Source organism: Dermacentor albipictus, chromosome 2, assembly GCF_038994185.2.
Source record: "Dermacentor albipictus isolate Rhodes 1998 colony chromosome 2, USDA_Dalb.pri_finalv2, whole genome shotgun sequence".
NCBI lineage: Eukaryota > Metazoa > Arthropoda > Arachnida > Ixodida > Ixodidae > Dermacentor > Dermacentor albipictus.
The window spans coordinates 86,368,694-86,386,153 of record NC_091822.1 but is presented as its reverse complement, the minus strand read 5'-3'; the positions used below and the strand labels follow the sequence as shown (position 1 = coordinate 86,386,153).

Sequence of the window (17,460 nt, the reverse complement as noted above, 5' to 3'; positions counted from 1 at the left end):
TAACGACTTTGACAGGAGCATGACTACAGGCTCTTCAAGTTGCCGTCAAATACGTGCTGCCATAGCCACCTCATCGCTGGGCTATATTAAGAGAATCGAAGGCAGCATGACAAACTCTGCAGTTTGCCCTTCGTAATGGTTCAGAATACTTGCAATAGTGTACAAAGCAAGGCAAGCTGGGCATGGCAGCAAATGTTCCCATTGCCAATTGAGATTGGCAATTGGAACCTTTAGTCTCAACGAAGGTTTTTGCAAAAAAAAAACATGGAACCTTGCAGCTATTTTTCAAGTGATTGGCTGGAGCTTCATATATTTTTTCGCTATTCTACGTCAACCGGGCTGCCATTCTATATTTTTCTGTGCTCTCAGAAAAACTATTAAAACTTTGCAATCTTACCGGCTTTTGCCGGTGCAAAAAGCACTCGAAGTGTGCAAATATTTGAAAGATTCGTTATTTTGGCAGTCGCATCAGTGTGTTTTCCTGCCATAAACACGATTTGAACGTCTGGATCCTACAATGTGCTTTTGAAAAAGAAAGTTCATTGATATCTCCTGGCTTGGCAAGAATAATAAATGTTAGCCAAAATGCTAGAAAGGATTCGGGAAGAATGAGTTTTTAACTCGAAGAAACATTTTTTTTTCAAATATATTTGTGACGGTAGAGAAACGCTAGTTTATTTGGAGTGGAATGACCCTACTACATGTGGGAAAACTATGGCACAAGCAGGCAGGATGTGCACAGCTGCGTTACACTTCGTTCCCCCAAGTGAAGCTGTCTAACCTGAGGTTTTAGTATACAGCTGCTTCTGCGCAGCAGTCTCTATGACTTCAACAAGAGCACGCCTAGACATGCTTCACAACCTGGCGTTCAAATTATGACGCGAAAGGAAAGGGTACATTTAATGTAATGTTCTTTAGAAAAGGTAATAAGACTAAATATATCGATATTTCATGTGTAATTATGGACAAAGGCAGAAGAATTGCATGAAGTGTTCATATAATTAATAGTACAATAAAACGCGCCACGCACCCCAACGCTCGTACACGGAAGATGCTTACCGATGTTAAACAACTTCCGAACTATTAACTTTAACTGAAAAATTCCAACGAGAAAGTTGTTCGTCCTACGAAACATCCAATTAACCAGTTTCTATGGTCCTGCTAGTTACGTAAAAATTATTTCTGCGTCCTGAAGAAAGCCGCTGAAATATAAAAAAAAAATGCACGTGACATGTTCGCGTGCTCACCTTGATTGAATGTGTGGCGCGTATGAACGAAAACACGCATGGAAAGTAACCGGGTGGCGACGCAGGCACTGGCTGCTTGATTTACGTCAGTAATCTGCTTTACTCGCTGGGGTTCATAAAAGCGATCAGCCGACCAGGCTAAATGCGCGGTTGGTCCATACGCGGCACGTTTTAGAGCAATGCAATGAAGTCGCTCATTAGTCACGCAAGGGGGCATGTCATGCGCTCTTTTTCCCATTCCGCGGGCTTTCTTGATAATGTTGAATAAAGAATGATTACGTAACCTATAGAAAATTAGAAGATTGGGAATTAGATTATTACTAAAATACTGTACAACCTTATCGGTGGCAGTTTTGCGTTGAAGTTGTTACTTGGGATGTTGGTTAAAAAAAATCTTGACTAATTGTGCGAATGAGCAGAATGCAAAAGAAAGTAGTACGACTTGCTCCATATAATAGCCAAGTGCATACACTTGTTCGCTCACTCTTGGAGTACTTGGGCATCCTTTTAACCCCTGTTGTGAAGTTAGCTGCGACGCCCCGTATAAAACGAAACTGGTTTTACCGCTACTACATTTCCCGCTACTAGCACAGCATGCTGAAGTGCCGTTTGCAAGGCGTCCCAGTACGACTTCGCGCGTGTCTTTATGGCGGCGGGTTGGTGCGGTCAACCAAGAGATAAACTATGCCCCCGAACTACGACCATTACTATAGAAAATATTTGGGAATCCTTACCTGGTTTGAAGGACTCGTTTCTTTCAGCGACCGGTGGAACTTCGTACAACCATATAATTTTGTGCCTATTGCTTCAGTGAATGTCATACGAACTTACTATATGTGAAGAAGCGCTTAATAATTTTTATTTTGTCACTGCTTTACGGCAAAAATTTTCCCTTTAAAGCAAAGATTTCGTTGCAAACTCCCCAAGAGTTATTCCCAACTGTGCGTGCGGAGTGCCGCTGTTCCGGCTGTGTTGGTGTATAGTTTATACGCAGGACAGCACTCACATAGCGATTCAGCTTATATTTAGCCTTATGTGCGCTGCCCATATGGATATGATTCTGATGGGCTCTGTCCACTACGGAATTGGGCAAAACAAGAACCTGTGCATATGTGTCCTCCCTACAATATATATATATATATATATATATATATATATATATATATATATATATATATATATATATATATATATATATATATATGTATATATATATATATATATATATATATATGTGTGTATATGTGTGTATGCGCGTATATGTATATATATGTGTGTGAATATATATATATATATATATATATATATCCGCATGCAAGCGCGGATTTTTTTTTATTATAGTACGATTTTCTAGACTTGCTTCCTTGTGGCGCGCTTCCTTGGTGGCTCTCTCGCCGAGCAAAACGAGTCGATATTTCAGAGATTGTAATCCGCGGCCGTGTGGGTCACGTGGGCCGCGTGATCTTGCCGTGCTGCCGGGGCCGGTCTGTCATCGTTATGGTGCAAAACGCGGTGCAGAAGATGAACAATCTTTTAAGACTTAATTAATCGCTTTACGAAGACTTCGTTTCTCATAAACCACAACATGACCTTTGGATCTGCGCAATTTTGCGCTCTTTTGGTTGTTCTTGTTTTCTTTTCCACATGCCTGTTTGTGGTCGTCATAAACGTGCATTATCTTTGGCTAAGCTTACAAAATACTAGGTGCTGGGGCAGCTATTTCTCGGAATGTTTAAGCATACGGCGCCTCCCCGCCAGCAGTTATCATATATTCAATGTACAGGCTTGATTCGCTGCCACAAAAAAATTATATATATATCGGTAGACCCACTTTTTTTCTGCCGACTTCACGCGCTCCAATTTGTATTCTTGATTAAACTTAGCTGCTAAACAATATAGCTGGCTATTTGAAACTGGTCAAAAAATCAACTACGCGTGAGTCACAGCAGAATACAAGTTTTTGACCAAAAAAGAAAATACTATTATCCACCACGTTACCTTTGTTTTAGAGTGCCTTCTCAACAAAGTCTTGACGTGGTATACATAAACACTTAAAAGCCTCATAACTATGTGACATATTATGTGCGAGCCATGTTTCGCGTTGCCTCGTAATGTCCAGGTGTATGGACTATGCATAAATAGAGGCTGCACGCTAATACAATTGCACTGGTATGTTACTCGTTAAGTACAATGAATTATCAGAACCTACCGGTTATGATGGCCACTTTTCCTTTTAGGTCCGGCATTATGCACTAAAGTGTACGTGAACCCTTAATGTACCACAGAGGCGTAGACGAAGCAGCGCGTACGTCTGGTCCTTTCCACGTCGACTGAAGCGTTTGCGGTGGTTCCTCTTTTATACAGCATTATGCTCCACCCCTATCCTCTTTCCCAGTATGCTACAGATTTTGAAGCCGCACGCCATAGGTTGGTAACTTGTTCCATTTCGTTTACGAGTCTGGCTCTATCGCATGTGCTTCAAACACTGCTGACCGGAAACTTTAACGACGCTACAAAAGGCAACGTATCAGTGAGCCATTTACAACTCCGCGCGCGCATGCAGTTTTGTAGGTTCGTCTTTTAACATAACAGCTGTGCTAACATTCCTCCATGGGTTCGTGTATGGCGTGTACGAAGGGAGTGGTGTGAGTGTCGACGTATCAACCAGAAAATTTTAAAAAATTGAATAGGGCGGTTGAGTACCGACTAATCGAAGTCACTGTCATTATTTATGCCATAATTAAATATGAAATGCTTGCATATAACAAAGTGCTTGCCTCAGCATTGTGGCCGACGTGTTACTAAACTGCCCCATAAGCACAGCAAAGCCAACCTTCTGGTTCGGGAAATCATGCGCTTTCACTCGGATGATACTTAGACCGTGACCATTTAGTGAGAGACTGCTTTCATCGCACATGAAGATATATATTTTTTTATTAGTATGGATATGTGCTCAAAATAATACGGACGATTTTGTGCAGTGATTCGCATTTGTTTTGATGCCCGATCTTTTCTTCCCCTCTTGTGTGCGTTAGTGCTCGTGTGTCGCTAAAAGTTTTTTTATTATTGTTGCATTTTAGTTTATCTAGCCGAATCACAATTTGTTGACAGCAGATACCTTCACGTTTGTACTGTATTGTACTTTTATGTACTCGTGTACTGAAACTTGTATGGATATGTAGTGGCCTTCGCCTTTATGTAATAAGAAAACTAATGTGCCTTTCCGCTTTAGCTTCTACTTGTTCAAGCCGATTATATGAGCTTCGTGATCCTTCACCTTTTGACCCTGTAGCCGTTTCTTCATTCCAACTGTGAAATATGCTTTAAAGACTTTATGTACGCTTATTTAGAGGTGATTGTAAGAAGATGAAAATTAGATTTGACCTACACTCCGCCGAGCGGAAGGCGCAGAGCACCGCTCATACATCCAGAACATTCAAGAGTAGTCATGAGCTGCACTCAAAATCCCTGGTCAACCCTCCTCTACAACAAGTAGGAGACATGACTGGTTCAACATCGATTTGAAGTACACACATTTGTTTTCTCTGTATCCGCGTTGTCCTGAATACATCCAAGAAAGAAAAATACTGGGGAGACGACTGCTTGCAGAATTTGGCCGCTCATTCCGACCCACTACTCATCCTTCTTTGCTGCTGCGGCTTTCAGCGAGTCATCTTGTCTCGGCTCCCGGTTGCTGCGAGGTATCACGGCTGTGCAAGAATCAACTCTACACAAGTTGTGGCCATAGGCTCCTTCCGCATCTCGCGGATTCGTTCGTCCGCAAGAATACTTTCGGTGACACGAGGTGGTCTACTGTAGTGCATCCACGCGGGCTGCTGAAACTAGAGCGCACTAGAACAAGGTTGAGTGAGCCGGACGGCACTCCCGTTGAAGCGCCGCGTGTGGAAAAATTTTGCGAGAGCGCTGAGAGCAAACTGGATTGGGCCCATGGAGGAAGTAAAACTAAAAAGAGGCCCCGACGTCACTCTTTGTGGAGCTCAGTGACGCCGGAAGTTGGCGTTACTCTGCCATCTTGTCGGGGAAGATTCTGCTGTCTTGTTTACATTTCTGGCCTTCGGCGCACAATCAAGCCGGGCTGCTCGGGCATGTGCACGCCGTAGTGGTCGGACCAACGGATTATTCAATCGCGGTGTATACCAGCGCGATGCCGTTGCCTAAATCATTTCGTCCGAGTATTGTGATCCAGCGCTGGGAGGAGTTCTTAACTGACTCGGCAAGTTAGTCTGTGAGGCCGGTCTCCCGCTACTTCTGCACGATTTTCTGAAAATAGATCTGCATTCTCACTGCAATGCGAGAATGCAAAGGCGATGACCAACAGCACACTTTACGCACATCACGACCTATGACGACCTCATCTGCAGTTTATGAGAACAAACACGTATGCTGGTCGTGGCTCAATTATTTCGGGTATATCACACAAGTGTAAATCATTGTTGTCACGAAAATGTCTTTTGAACGTCGCAAGGTCTATCTGTCCCCCGTTGTCTTTCATACTTTTTTCTGAGAAGTTACAAGTTTTTCGGTCCATAGCCTATATTAGACTTGTACTTTACATACTGTGAGCACATTTCTCTTTCTAGTTATCTGCTACATTAACCTCGTGTGCTTTGATATATGTCATTGCTATGTTTATTTAAGGTGTCAATTACTACATTTTTATTTGCTGATACGAACTACCTATTTCATTTGCTTGTGTTTGAATTGGACTTTACTTGTTATAAGCACTTTTCTTGTATTTGCTCATGTCCTTCATTAACTTAATGTAATGTGATGTCTGTCACTTCTATGTTGCCATAATGTATTAATTACTATATTGTTAAGCTTCTAATAAGAGGTCCAGCTAACAGAGTTTCTAACTCCGGGACTCCCTCCAGTGTTAATGGTGAATGATGAAATAAAAGAAAATAAATGTTAAATGAAAATAAAAGTTCAGTCCTGTTAGACAAGATATCAGAATAGAATTTAAAAGAGAACGTTTTTGTAGATGGTGCAAATGCATTTGCATACACGAGCTAGTAGATTCTGTCCTGTAAGGCCAATGTATCTTGCGCGGTGAACTAGTGGCGGGAACAACGCACACATTAACTCTCTGTAACGGCGTTTTCTTGACACACAGTCAAAATTTTCATTATAGCCACAGCACTTATATGCATATTTTAGGTGCACTGCATCGCCGTCGGCGTTAGCGTCTCCGAGATGTTGCGTATAACGTCCAATTCCGATCACACCTAGTCCACGGGCCGTATGCTGTAGGCGCGAGTCTAAGTGTGCGAGGGTAAGACGAGGATGGTGACTCGATCTCGCGTGCGCAAGGGAGATAGGCTGGGAGGATGCGCGCCGTCTTCCACCGCGCGCAAGGCACCGGGGTGTGTGTGTGGGGCGGCGGCGTTTTACTCTGGCACTGTATAACGCGACTGAGCGCGGCCGCGCGGGCCGCATCTTGAAAGCTATCTGCGTTGAGTACAGAGTCCAGGTGCACCAAGGCCTCAGAGCTTCGCGTGCGCTGTGTTCTCACCGCTTAGTTCGCGCTTAAGTGAGAGGCAGCGCCACAGTCAATTCGCTGGCTTCTGCTGCCGCTAGACCTCACGCCAGCGTTTTGACAGCTAGTGTCGGCACTCATCGGGTGATATGTGCTTATGTTTGCCTGTGCGCGCGTGACACCAATCTTGTTAATTTAGTTAGCAAGCAAATATTTACGAGTTCTAGGGCCGATTAAACTACTATAGTTATTTTTTAACTGTCTACTAAATTGCTATTGCACTATATGCTAACTGCGACTTTGGGAACCCCACCATCAAATGACGTTATAGAATAGACGTGAATAGACGTGACGTTATATATAGACGTGAGACAGGACTGATGGGTACGTGGTGACATACTTGGCGCAGAATGAGACGAAGAGCAACTGCCGGCCTGGTCTGCCAAGCTGCAAACCCGGCCTGTATTAACATCCCCACCACCACTACCACAATATCACAAAGCGACTACATGTCTTCAATTTGGTACTAATTATGAAATTGAAAAAAAAGGTGCATAAAAATAGTTCATATGGCCTCAGGACAAGGCAACCAGCATCCGCTTGTTTATCGGTATAGTATGAGATCGCGCTTTAAGCGGTTGCAGGTGTGGTTCTAATGGTGCGAATAAGTTCAGTATTAGCTCTCGCGGCAGCCGGTGCCGTCTAAAGTGCTGGTCGACGATGTCGTGGAACGCCAACCGACGAGGAGACCTGTCGAAACGTCAGAAAATTTGTAGAGTGCCTGTCCAGGTACGGAGAGCTATGAAAGCAGAAGTAAAAGAGAAATGCTGAAAGAAGCCGTAGCTATACCGATTCTTCCAAATTATGACAAAAAAATTCACTCTAATAGAATAGATAACTGGGCTAGTTGGTTTACTTGCATCTTGAAACTGTAAAAGCTCACAAAGACGAGAACGAAGAAAGTGGACAGGCCACAGCGCTTACTCACAATTGGAAAATGTTATTGTAAGGAAACGAATATATGCACACAAAAACAGAGTGCGATGGCTGAGCGTGCGTTACAAGGCTCACGGGTTAAATAATTTGAAAGGCAACATTAAAAGTAAGAAAAGGTAAAGAAGTCCTAACTATCAAGAAACGTGAGCCTTGAAACACATGCTTAGCCATCCTACTCCGTTTTTGTGTGCATATATTTGTTTCCTTTCAATGAATTGTTCCAGCTGTGAGTAAGCACTCGGGCATCTTGCGACACTGACGCAAAAAAAAAATATTTCATTTATGTGTAACATTCATATTTACGTTCAGCCACAGGGCACGTCTTCGCAACTCATCTGACCCGCCCAATCCCTGACGCGGTGATAGTTCGGAGCAGTCACTGCACATATAGCACGAGGACAAGAAGGAGGTGGTGGCATCCAAGAGGTAACAGGCACCATTCTGCAAGCATGCGAATGCGGCCTCGCAGTAGGAAGCTAACTGTGTCTCTAGAGCAACAGTGCTTCAAAAGTCCGGATAAATTTTGGATGTAAAACGTCGTCAGATTATATTAATTTAGAACTGAGGTCGAACAGAGCGAATAAAACAAGGACACGAAGAAAAAGAGGGAAAGGGAAATAATAGAGACTTATTACATTAGAAAGGAAGGGGATAAATGTGCAAGCGCTCTCTTTCTTGCCTTGTCGGAAAAAGAAATAGCTTTTTTTTGCATTAAAGATTATGATGTAACCGATTTCGCACATATGTTTGCGACTGGTGTACGCATGCCTACGCTGGAAAAGGTATAAAATGGCTGGGGAATTTCAAATAAACTTCCAGTTGGCAGTAAAGTAACAGCGCTTGTCTGGGGTATTTGCTTCCTCGTGTCCTTGTTTTATTTGTGCCGTTCAACCTCAGTTATAAATATGAAGCAACTAGCCCTCATAAAGATGTTACGTATATTTATGTTCTCTGTAGGACGAATGCCTCTCCCAGCGATCACTAATTACCCTTGGCCTGTGCTAGCTTTTTCCATGTTGTCTCTCAAATTTCCTTATTTCATCACCCCGCCTAATTTTGTGCATTTCTAGACAGCGCTTGTTCTCCATTAGCACCCACGATTTGTCTCTAATGGGCATCTGCCCTACGAATTATAAGGCCTGCACAGCTCCAATTTTCCCTCCTAATGCCATCTACCGCTACCCCTATTTGCTCTTGATCCGTACCGCTCTATTCCTGTCTCTTAACGCTAGATAACATACTTCGTTCCATCTCTTATTTGAGCGGTCCTTAACTTATTCTCAAGCTTTGTTAGCATCCAAGTTTCTGCCCCATATGTTAGCACCGGTAGAATGCAATGATTTTACCTTTATTTAACGGCAGTGGCGAGCTCCCGGTCATGATTTGGCAATGCCGGCCGTATGCGCTCCGACCCATTTTCAATCTTCTGCAAATTTCCTCCTCATGATCAGGCTTCCCTGTGAGTAAATGACGTGTAGATAAGCTTACTCCTGTACACTAGAGGCTGACGGTCAATCATGAATTATTGTTCAATCGACAGGCTATTCAACATTACCTTTGTCTTCTGCACATTATTCTTCAAGCTACAGTTATACTTTCTCGGTTAACGTCTTCAGTCAATTGTGGCAATGCTTCCCCAGCGTTGCTGAAGAGGACAATGTCATCGGCAAGCTGAAGGTTGTTGATATATTAGCATCTGATCATAGCTCCTAATCCCTACAAGTCTAACAACATGAGTATTTCTTCTGAGCATTTCGTGACATCATTGAAGAGATTGTGTCGCCTTGTCCGACCGCTTTCTTGAGAACTATTTTGCCATCTTTCCTGTGATAATCAGAACACGTAAAGCCGGAACTATCACTGAGGCAGAGATTAAGCGGATCAGATGGTCGCAAGGACGTGCCCTGTGGCTGAACGTAAATAGGAAAGTTACACATAAATGAAATAATTTTTTTTCAGTTGTCAGCCGAATCCTGCAAGCACCGCTCCTTTGTTGTGAAGTTCGTTCACTCCTTCAGTACAATCCATACGATATGCATTTGGACGACTAAATACACACAGATGTCGTAGCTTCGTCCAGATGCTGTGTATGAGGTGATTTAAAAGTAAGCTGCCGTGAGAGCACAAAAGACAGCATTATTGGAGCGGCGCAAATGGTGATCTTGCCGATACGACTCGTTTTAGCGACATCGCTTAGCGTCTTGCACGTTTCCCATTGTTTACTTCGCGATACGAGGCCACTGTGGCCGGCTTCTTCATGCCCTCATGTTAACCAGACTACCACGCAGCAGGCGCGGAGCACCGTAACACCGTCGCCGGCTGGATGGAATTTCTCATCCCACTTCATATCATAGACAGGATTGCCGTACGTCGTACGCATAGGTTAGCTCACACCGTAGACAACAGGATGAGCATAACCGGGGGCACAGACACTACGTCACTTCGACTTAATGCTGAATTGAAACTATAAGTTCTTTAATTGAATTCTGGTGTTTTACGTGTCAGAACCACGACCTGGTTGCGAGATACGCCGCAGTGGGGGACTCTAGATTAATTCGGACCACCTGGGCTTCTTTAATGTGCACCTAAATTTAAGCACACTGGTGCTTTCACATTTCGCTCCCATGCAAATGTTGTTGTCATGGCCGCTATTCAATTCCGCGACCTCGTTCTTAGCAGCCCAACACCATAGCCACTAAGAAACCATGTCGGGTTGGGTAATTTAACAGAAGGCTAAGGCTTACAACTCGGAAAACGAGAGCAATTTGTACAACAGCAAGATTTTTGGTATTACAAACGCTTGGTTTTCTTTTTCATTTTTTAATGTCGCATGGAGAAGTATTTATGTTGCATTAAAAGCTCTGGGAAAACTATTCATCCTCAGCCCTATGAGCGAGAAAGAGCTGCAACTTTAGAACTGCTCCGCACACATCAATGACTAACTTGACGGTTGTTGGGGACGGACACCACAGTTCTATTTGCTACGACCCAGTAGTGTGTCGTGATGAGCATGAAAATTCAGGCTATTGCGCGCACAAAGAAACACCGTCGATCAGACATCAAACAGTAGTTCACAGCACAGAATTAATGTTACTGGATTCTACAGGAGCGCACGCCCAATACAATTATGCAGTAAAACTGTGCAGTGCACTTTGAGATGAAAAAACTGATATAAGCAGGCGTGGTTCTCGGCTATCAATTCTGGCCTCTAGCCAATCGGCCGCATCAGCGCGTTCCAACGCTTAACAACGTCAGGTCCACTGGCGCGCGCGCGCGCGCACACACACACACACACACACACACACACACACACACACACACACACACACACACACACACACACACACACACACACACACACACACACACACACACACACACACACACACACACACACACACGCACGCACTTCTTTCGACTACAGCGCTTGTGTTTGCAGCGCCGGGCATCGCAAGCTTGCTGATCTTGCAAATAGTTATAGCTTTGTAACTGCGCTTGTTTAGTAAGGGTTTTCTTACGGCAAAATTTGTTCGTAAGTTCTCAGTGAATTCCGCTTTCAGTCTGTGGTTTCGGTCATAGTGTTGTACACCTACTTCGTTGGCTAGAATAGCTAGACTGGTCTGTGGTGGTACCAAATACCTTGGTGTTCTATTAAGTGCACACAAGTACACACTTTTGGAAATAGAGGGTTCCAGTCCTTGACGGCTACGTTAAATCTTTTGAGGCACAGAACCTTTCAATTTTCGGTAAAGCTGAGGCCTACAACACATCGTTGGCAACAAGTCTTTGCTATGCATTACATGTTGAAGGCAAGTCACCGCGGTGATCATCGCGGTCGTGATTTGTCGTGACCCGCTGTGAAAGCCGCCTGGATTACTGTTTCGATCGGAGCTACGCCGGGTGTGCTAATGCACTCTTTGGCAGCAGCAGCGGATCTGCGCGCAGCTTACTGAGGCACTGACTACAGCCTTTTCAGGTCAGTGCAGTCACTGTTCCTTTGCTGGTTATTTTTTGTTGCCCACGCCACTGCTGCCGATGTGTTTCGTCATGTCGCCAGCCGAAATGAAAAAAAAATATTTCAAAGAGTTAGAATAAGAATTTCGTGACATGCGGGCTGCCATCGAGGTAGAGCTGCGCAAAGAAATCCGTGATGTGAAAATAAGTCTTGAATTTTCAAATCAGGAGGGTGAAGAAATTTCGACCAAGCGCATGGGGTTTGAAAATGAAAAAGGGTGAGCCAAAAGCTCAAAATGATGCTCTCGCCACTGAATGTGGCCAACTGGAGGAGCTCGTTCTCATTAGTGACCGCGGAACTACCGCTCTAGAGCAATATTCGCGAAATCGAAATATTGAAGTGAAAAGCCTCCCTGTCGTGGAGGGTGAACAGTTGATATTGAAGTACTAAATATCGCTCTTTCCTTCATGTCGTGTTGTTTAACAAAGGGCGACAGCGTACTAGAGAAGGCGAGAAAGGTGAGTCTAGCGACAGCTGATGTTGGTTGCCCAGGAACGACTACTGCATACGAGTACGTACACGAACACCTATGGCCACAGTTGAAAAAGGTACTTAAACAAATTGTTGCACGCAAGCAGAAAGCAAAATGGAGCTTTTCCTGGAGAAAAGGGGGCAAGGCTTATTCCGAAAGGATGAGATGTCGAGGGTGCTTAAGATAACAATTGAAAGCAGCCTGGAGGAGATTATTTAAGCTGGTACCGTTTCATCAAAAACAAAGAAAAGTAATCAAAATGACTGCAGGTTCTTTAACGCCGCAGGAGTGTAGTTTATTGCTCTCTCAAACTAACAGCACCCCGTTCCCTTCCTTCATATAAACGCACAATGAACAAGGAATAAGGCACACCAGATAAAGACACTGCTCGAATCGCTTGGATTCTCCTCCGACGTGATCGTGATGACCGAAACCTAGGTATCGCTACGAGTCTGAAGTCCTTCTTATCCGTAATGAGGCTTGTTTGTTGAACAGGGGTGGTGAGATGGGAGGCGGTGCTATGCTTTTAGTGAAGGATGAGCTTGAGTGTGAAATGGTTAAGGCTCTTTCTGTGGTTACTGACAATTATGAGGTGACGACTGTGAAATGCAGTCCGGAAATTTTTAGAGCTCAGCTCTTAGGTACCCGTTCCTGCGTCGAGCGTCCGCGTTTCCCATGTAACCGAGCGAACGAGCGGACCGAATGAAAGCACGAAGGTGGAGCGCAGCGGGGTATGAAAAAAGTGGCGAGAGCGGATAGAGCGCGAGGAGGAAAGCGGAAGAGGAGGGTGCAGCGGTAGCATCAGGCGGCAAGTGGAGGAGGAGGGTACGGCGAAAGCGTGAGAAGAAAAGTGTGGTGCATCCCAAGACGTGCGCTGCGGCATCGATGGCTACGGGATGGCGCCGGAGTAGCGTGCGTCGTCATGGGGATCTGTCTGTGGTGGGTGCTATGAACCGCGCCCACGCGTCACCCACGCGCTAGTTCTCGCGATCTCCCGAATAACGAGGCGGTCGCGCCACATTTCGCTTCCGTCTGCATCGTCCGCGCGAGCCAGATTGTCCGCGCCAACCAATATATCTTAAAATGAAAACACTCACAAAGCTGTGCTTAAATTTCGCCTTAGAACGTATCGTAATCGTCGGTGAAGTTTTTTTCTGTGACATACCGCCCCCTTGAATGCAACGTGTCCGCCTTTCTTATGTTTTTAGACACTTTTCTGGGGTGGGCCAAAGAAAATGGTTACGACTACTATTATCGGCGGTGATCTAAGCATTTACATGTTAACCGTCACGGCCCGAGGTGTCGCACTTTGCAATATCATGGAATATAACATATTATTGAGCAGTGTAAGAAAACCCACTCCATTTCACGCTCATTGCAGCACATTTCATTGACGCCATCATGACAAATGCCAAAAATGCACCTATTTCCTCGGTTGTCCTTAAAACACACATCACCCAGAAGTTACCTGTATATTTAATTTTAGGCGATAAACGATTTCAACTTAAGGATACAAGCAGCCTCCGACATCTTTCCCCTACATATGTGCAGCCACTATTGTTATATGCACTGCCTGCGCATCCAAGATATAATGAAACGCCGTTTTCTGAGCAGCCGACGCTGACGCCGCGTATGATGTCTCTGTCGGAATTTTTATAGAAGCCTATAACAGGTGCTTTCCGCGGAAAATAAGGAAGCACCCACGCAAGGCAAGGAAACCTTGGATTACTTCAGCGTGCCTGAAAGCTATAAAACTAAAGACATTCGCTTTGCGAGCACGTTTTGAAATCTAGCGGCAAAGAAGACTCCGAGACATTTCGAAAACACAGAAATACTACAAATTCTCTCTTAAGGAAAAATAAGCTTGAATATTTCAGTAACATGTTTCACTTTGAAGGAGCCAGAAGTCATCTGCAGCCATCTGGAAAATATTAAGCACGTTCCTTATCCATGGTAGGACGGCAGCACATACCCGAATAAATTTACCGTGGACAACCGCACCCTTACTGGTGATGACCTTGTCAAGGTTTTTCATGAATTCTTTACGTCCGTTGAATAGAGCTCACATGCAATAATTTTAGACGGTTCATGGGCACATAAATGAATGAAAGTGGATTTCTGTTTCTTGTAACTAGACAGGAGGTTACGGCTGATTTTATATCCCTAAAGAACAGTAGGTGACGTAGACGGCCACGAAGTCTGGCTAATTAGACATGTTATTCATATTTTAACGCTTGCTTTAGAACGTATAAATAATTTAATCTTCTCATTAGGCACTTTTTCTAAGCATACTCAGATAGCCAGTTTCTATTATATTCAAAGGTGCAGGCAAACAATAGGATATCCAAATAGAGACCCATTTGAAGCCTGTCGGCGTTTTTTAAAGTAATTGAAAAACTAATACATAAAATACTAATGTCATTCTTAACAGGCGCCACCTTATGCCACATTTTCAATTTGGTTTCACAAAGCAGCGTTCAACAGAAAGTGCCCTACTATTGCAAAAAAGAAATCATACTGGATGCATTAGAATTGAAATATATACATTAGGAATTTATATTGACTTGTCGAAAGAGTTCGACAGAATTAGCCTCGTTACATTGGCTAAAAAAAGAACGGACTACTTTGGTGGGTTCACTGCCTGCGCATTTTTTCAATAACAGCTTTATTGGTACAATGCACTAATTCAACCCCTTTTATTGTACTCTAGAGAAGACGGTGAAGCCATTACAGAATTGGACGAAGCATTATAGCCGACGAGAAGCTACGCGGCTTTTTGCCATTAGATAGCGTTTTCCCCATCCTGACATACAGATGTGCCCGCATCGGGCACGATAAAACCTTCTGTAGATGTGCCCCTCGCGAATGCGCTTAGCGCGGCAGAAGCCAAGGCTAGGGACAGCGACCGACCGGAAGTACTTTATCGTGGGTGTTCGACGAAGCGACGTGCGGATATTCGGTCTGCACGATTTCCTGTCCGACCTTCACCTGCACCACCGCTGTTCGGCTGCGTTGAAATCAACCTGCTTTCTACATGTGCAGATTTTTGCTGCTGCGGGTATGTAGCCAGGTACAGGGACGCTTCAGAGAGCGTTGACTGCTATGCCGCCGGCATGCTTGGCGTACAGCTGCGCGAATGTCTGAGGTTCGCGCCTGTGGTTTTGTTCGACAATTACTAAACATAAAAGAATGCTAACGGCTCAATAGATCACGGCGGCTAGAAGAAAGAACTCCATGACCGCACGCTTTGGTCGTACCACTCCCGTGACACCGAGTGCTACAGAATCGCCGTAAATAGAGAGCAATTGGCACAAGGCAACAACTGTTACGGCCTCTTTACTAAATTGTGCTGCTTTAACAGCACCATTCACTTGACGAACTTTGATGTCCCGACGAAAGCTTGTTTCCGCAAATATTACAAATTAGTCACATCTAATGTGCGCGGCACATAGGTTGGTCGAGGCGCTTTAACTTGTGACGCACTGACGTCGGCGTGCGGTCTTGCAGTCAAGGTGTCAAAGACAAACTAAACAAAAAAGCTTTTTTTATTTTTGCATTAACCTTTGATGAACCGGAATGTTATGTTTTTTCTAACTTGGGAATGAAACCGAACAGAATGTATTACAGGTTTTGGCTCTATAGTTGGCTATTGGAGCTTTTCGTCCATACATCGACAGTACTTGTGGCTTAAGCGCACCCCTTCATTTCTAAATTGACACGTGTGACTAATATTTTTCGAGGAAAATCTCCGTCAGTGCAGTTTTTAACGTAATTACAGTCAAATAGTTCTCCGGTGGTGGGAGGCTTCTATGAAATTATTTAAATCTAGACGCCCTTATTGCTAGGCGTTCGCTTTTGATCACACTGGTTTGTAAACTTCAGCAAGTGCAATAAAAATGACATACGCTTTCTCAAGTATTGCTTCTAAGGAGTCACCATGCCTTGACAGCCTGCAATACGAATTCATATAACAGCGGACGAGTCGTGTGCCATGGCGGTGTTCAAGAGACCATCCATGGTGGAATCCCGAACTTTTAAATATATATGCCGTGGTTCCGATCACATCTGATAATTTATAGAGCAATATAGGAATTCTGGAAGCAAGAACGTTAAATTCAGTGGTCCGTAATCTTCTTAAGCATGTGAGGGTTTTTCCCTTTACTCGTATAATTTATTACAAGGTTTTACGTGCTCAAACCACCATTGGATTGTGACGCATATTGTAGTGAGGGGCTCTGGATTTATTTTGAGCCCAAGGGGTGGAGGGTGGGGGCGTTCTATCATGCGAACCAAATGCACGGCAAACGAGCGCTTTTGCATTTCACTGCCATTGCAATGTGGTCGCTGAAGCCAGGATGGAACCCGCATCTCGACCTCAGTAGCGCAACGCCAAGGCCATGGGGCTAACGTAGCAGATTCCGTTTATTCATTGAACACCTTATAGTATAGCGAAAGGAAAGAACCAGGCAGGAGTGTAGAACGCGATAAAATTGAAGCCAGTGCATTGGAGAAGAAGTGAGTCGTGAAGAGCATTGCAGCCGGATAGCCAGCGCTACGCAAGTGGGGCTCGGGCTAGACGTTGTTCCAGATGTGACTGGCTAAGCCTACGCTATTGCGTCTTCCAGTCGGCGACATTCATGTCGTCCACAGCCGTGTCTGACTTCCTTGTCATAATTGGTGGAGGTTTCCTGGGTCTTCTGTAATCCTAGAATTGCGCTGCCGGGCTCTCCCTGCCATCATGACCACCGAAACCACCACGACCTCACCACCACCTCCTCCCGAGTCCTCCGTATGGCCCGGCACACTCCGTCAGCGGGACTCTCCCATCTTCAGCGGCACTGACGACCAGGACGTTGATGACTAGCGCTCACCTTATGAACGCGTCAGTGTGAACAACGAATGCGATGGCATCATTAAATTAACCACCGTCCCCCTTTACCTCACCGGAATTGCCCACTTGTGATTTTGGAACCATGAAAACGAAATCCCAAGCTAAACTGTGTTCAAGACAAAGTTCAGCGAGGTCTTGGGCCGCACTGCTGTTCGAAAGCTTCGTGCCGAACAGCATCTGCAGTGGCCGCTCTCAACAACCTGGTGATACTTTTACCAGCTATATCGAAGATGTCATAGACCTTTGTAAACGGGTCGATGCGTCAGTGACCGAGGGTAATAAAATCAAGCATATATTGAAAGGTATCGTTGAGGACGCGTTTCCAGATGCTGATTTAGA

General features: G+C 44.5%; 2 protein-coding genes across 3 annotated transcripts in view; one reads left to right on the top strand and one right to left on the bottom strand.

Annotated features, from left to right (window-relative positions):
• Window positions 1-3,548, bottom strand: part of LOC135900936 (uncharacterized oxidoreductase YxbG-like) — a 40,046-nt gene extending 36,498 nt beyond the window's left edge. Inside the window, exon 1 of the mRNA XM_065430543.2 lies at window positions 3,457-3,548. The gene's annotated coding sequence lies outside the window, so the exon portion shown is untranslated. The remainder of the gene's footprint in view (window positions 1-3,456) is intronic.
• LOC135900994 (meso-2,3-butanediol dehydrogenase-like) overlaps window positions 1-17,460 on the top strand; it is a 387,488-nt gene that overhangs the window by 67,131 nt on the left and 302,897 nt on the right. Inside the window, exon 1 of one of the 2 annotated variants that reach the window (XM_070533722.1) lies at window positions 11,701-11,719. The exons of the other annotated variant lie outside the window; for it this stretch is intronic. The gene's annotated coding sequence lies outside the window, so the exon portion shown is untranslated. Of the gene's footprint in view, window positions 1-11,700; window positions 11,720-17,460 lie in introns of those variants that run through there. 2 annotated transcript variants of the gene reach the window in all.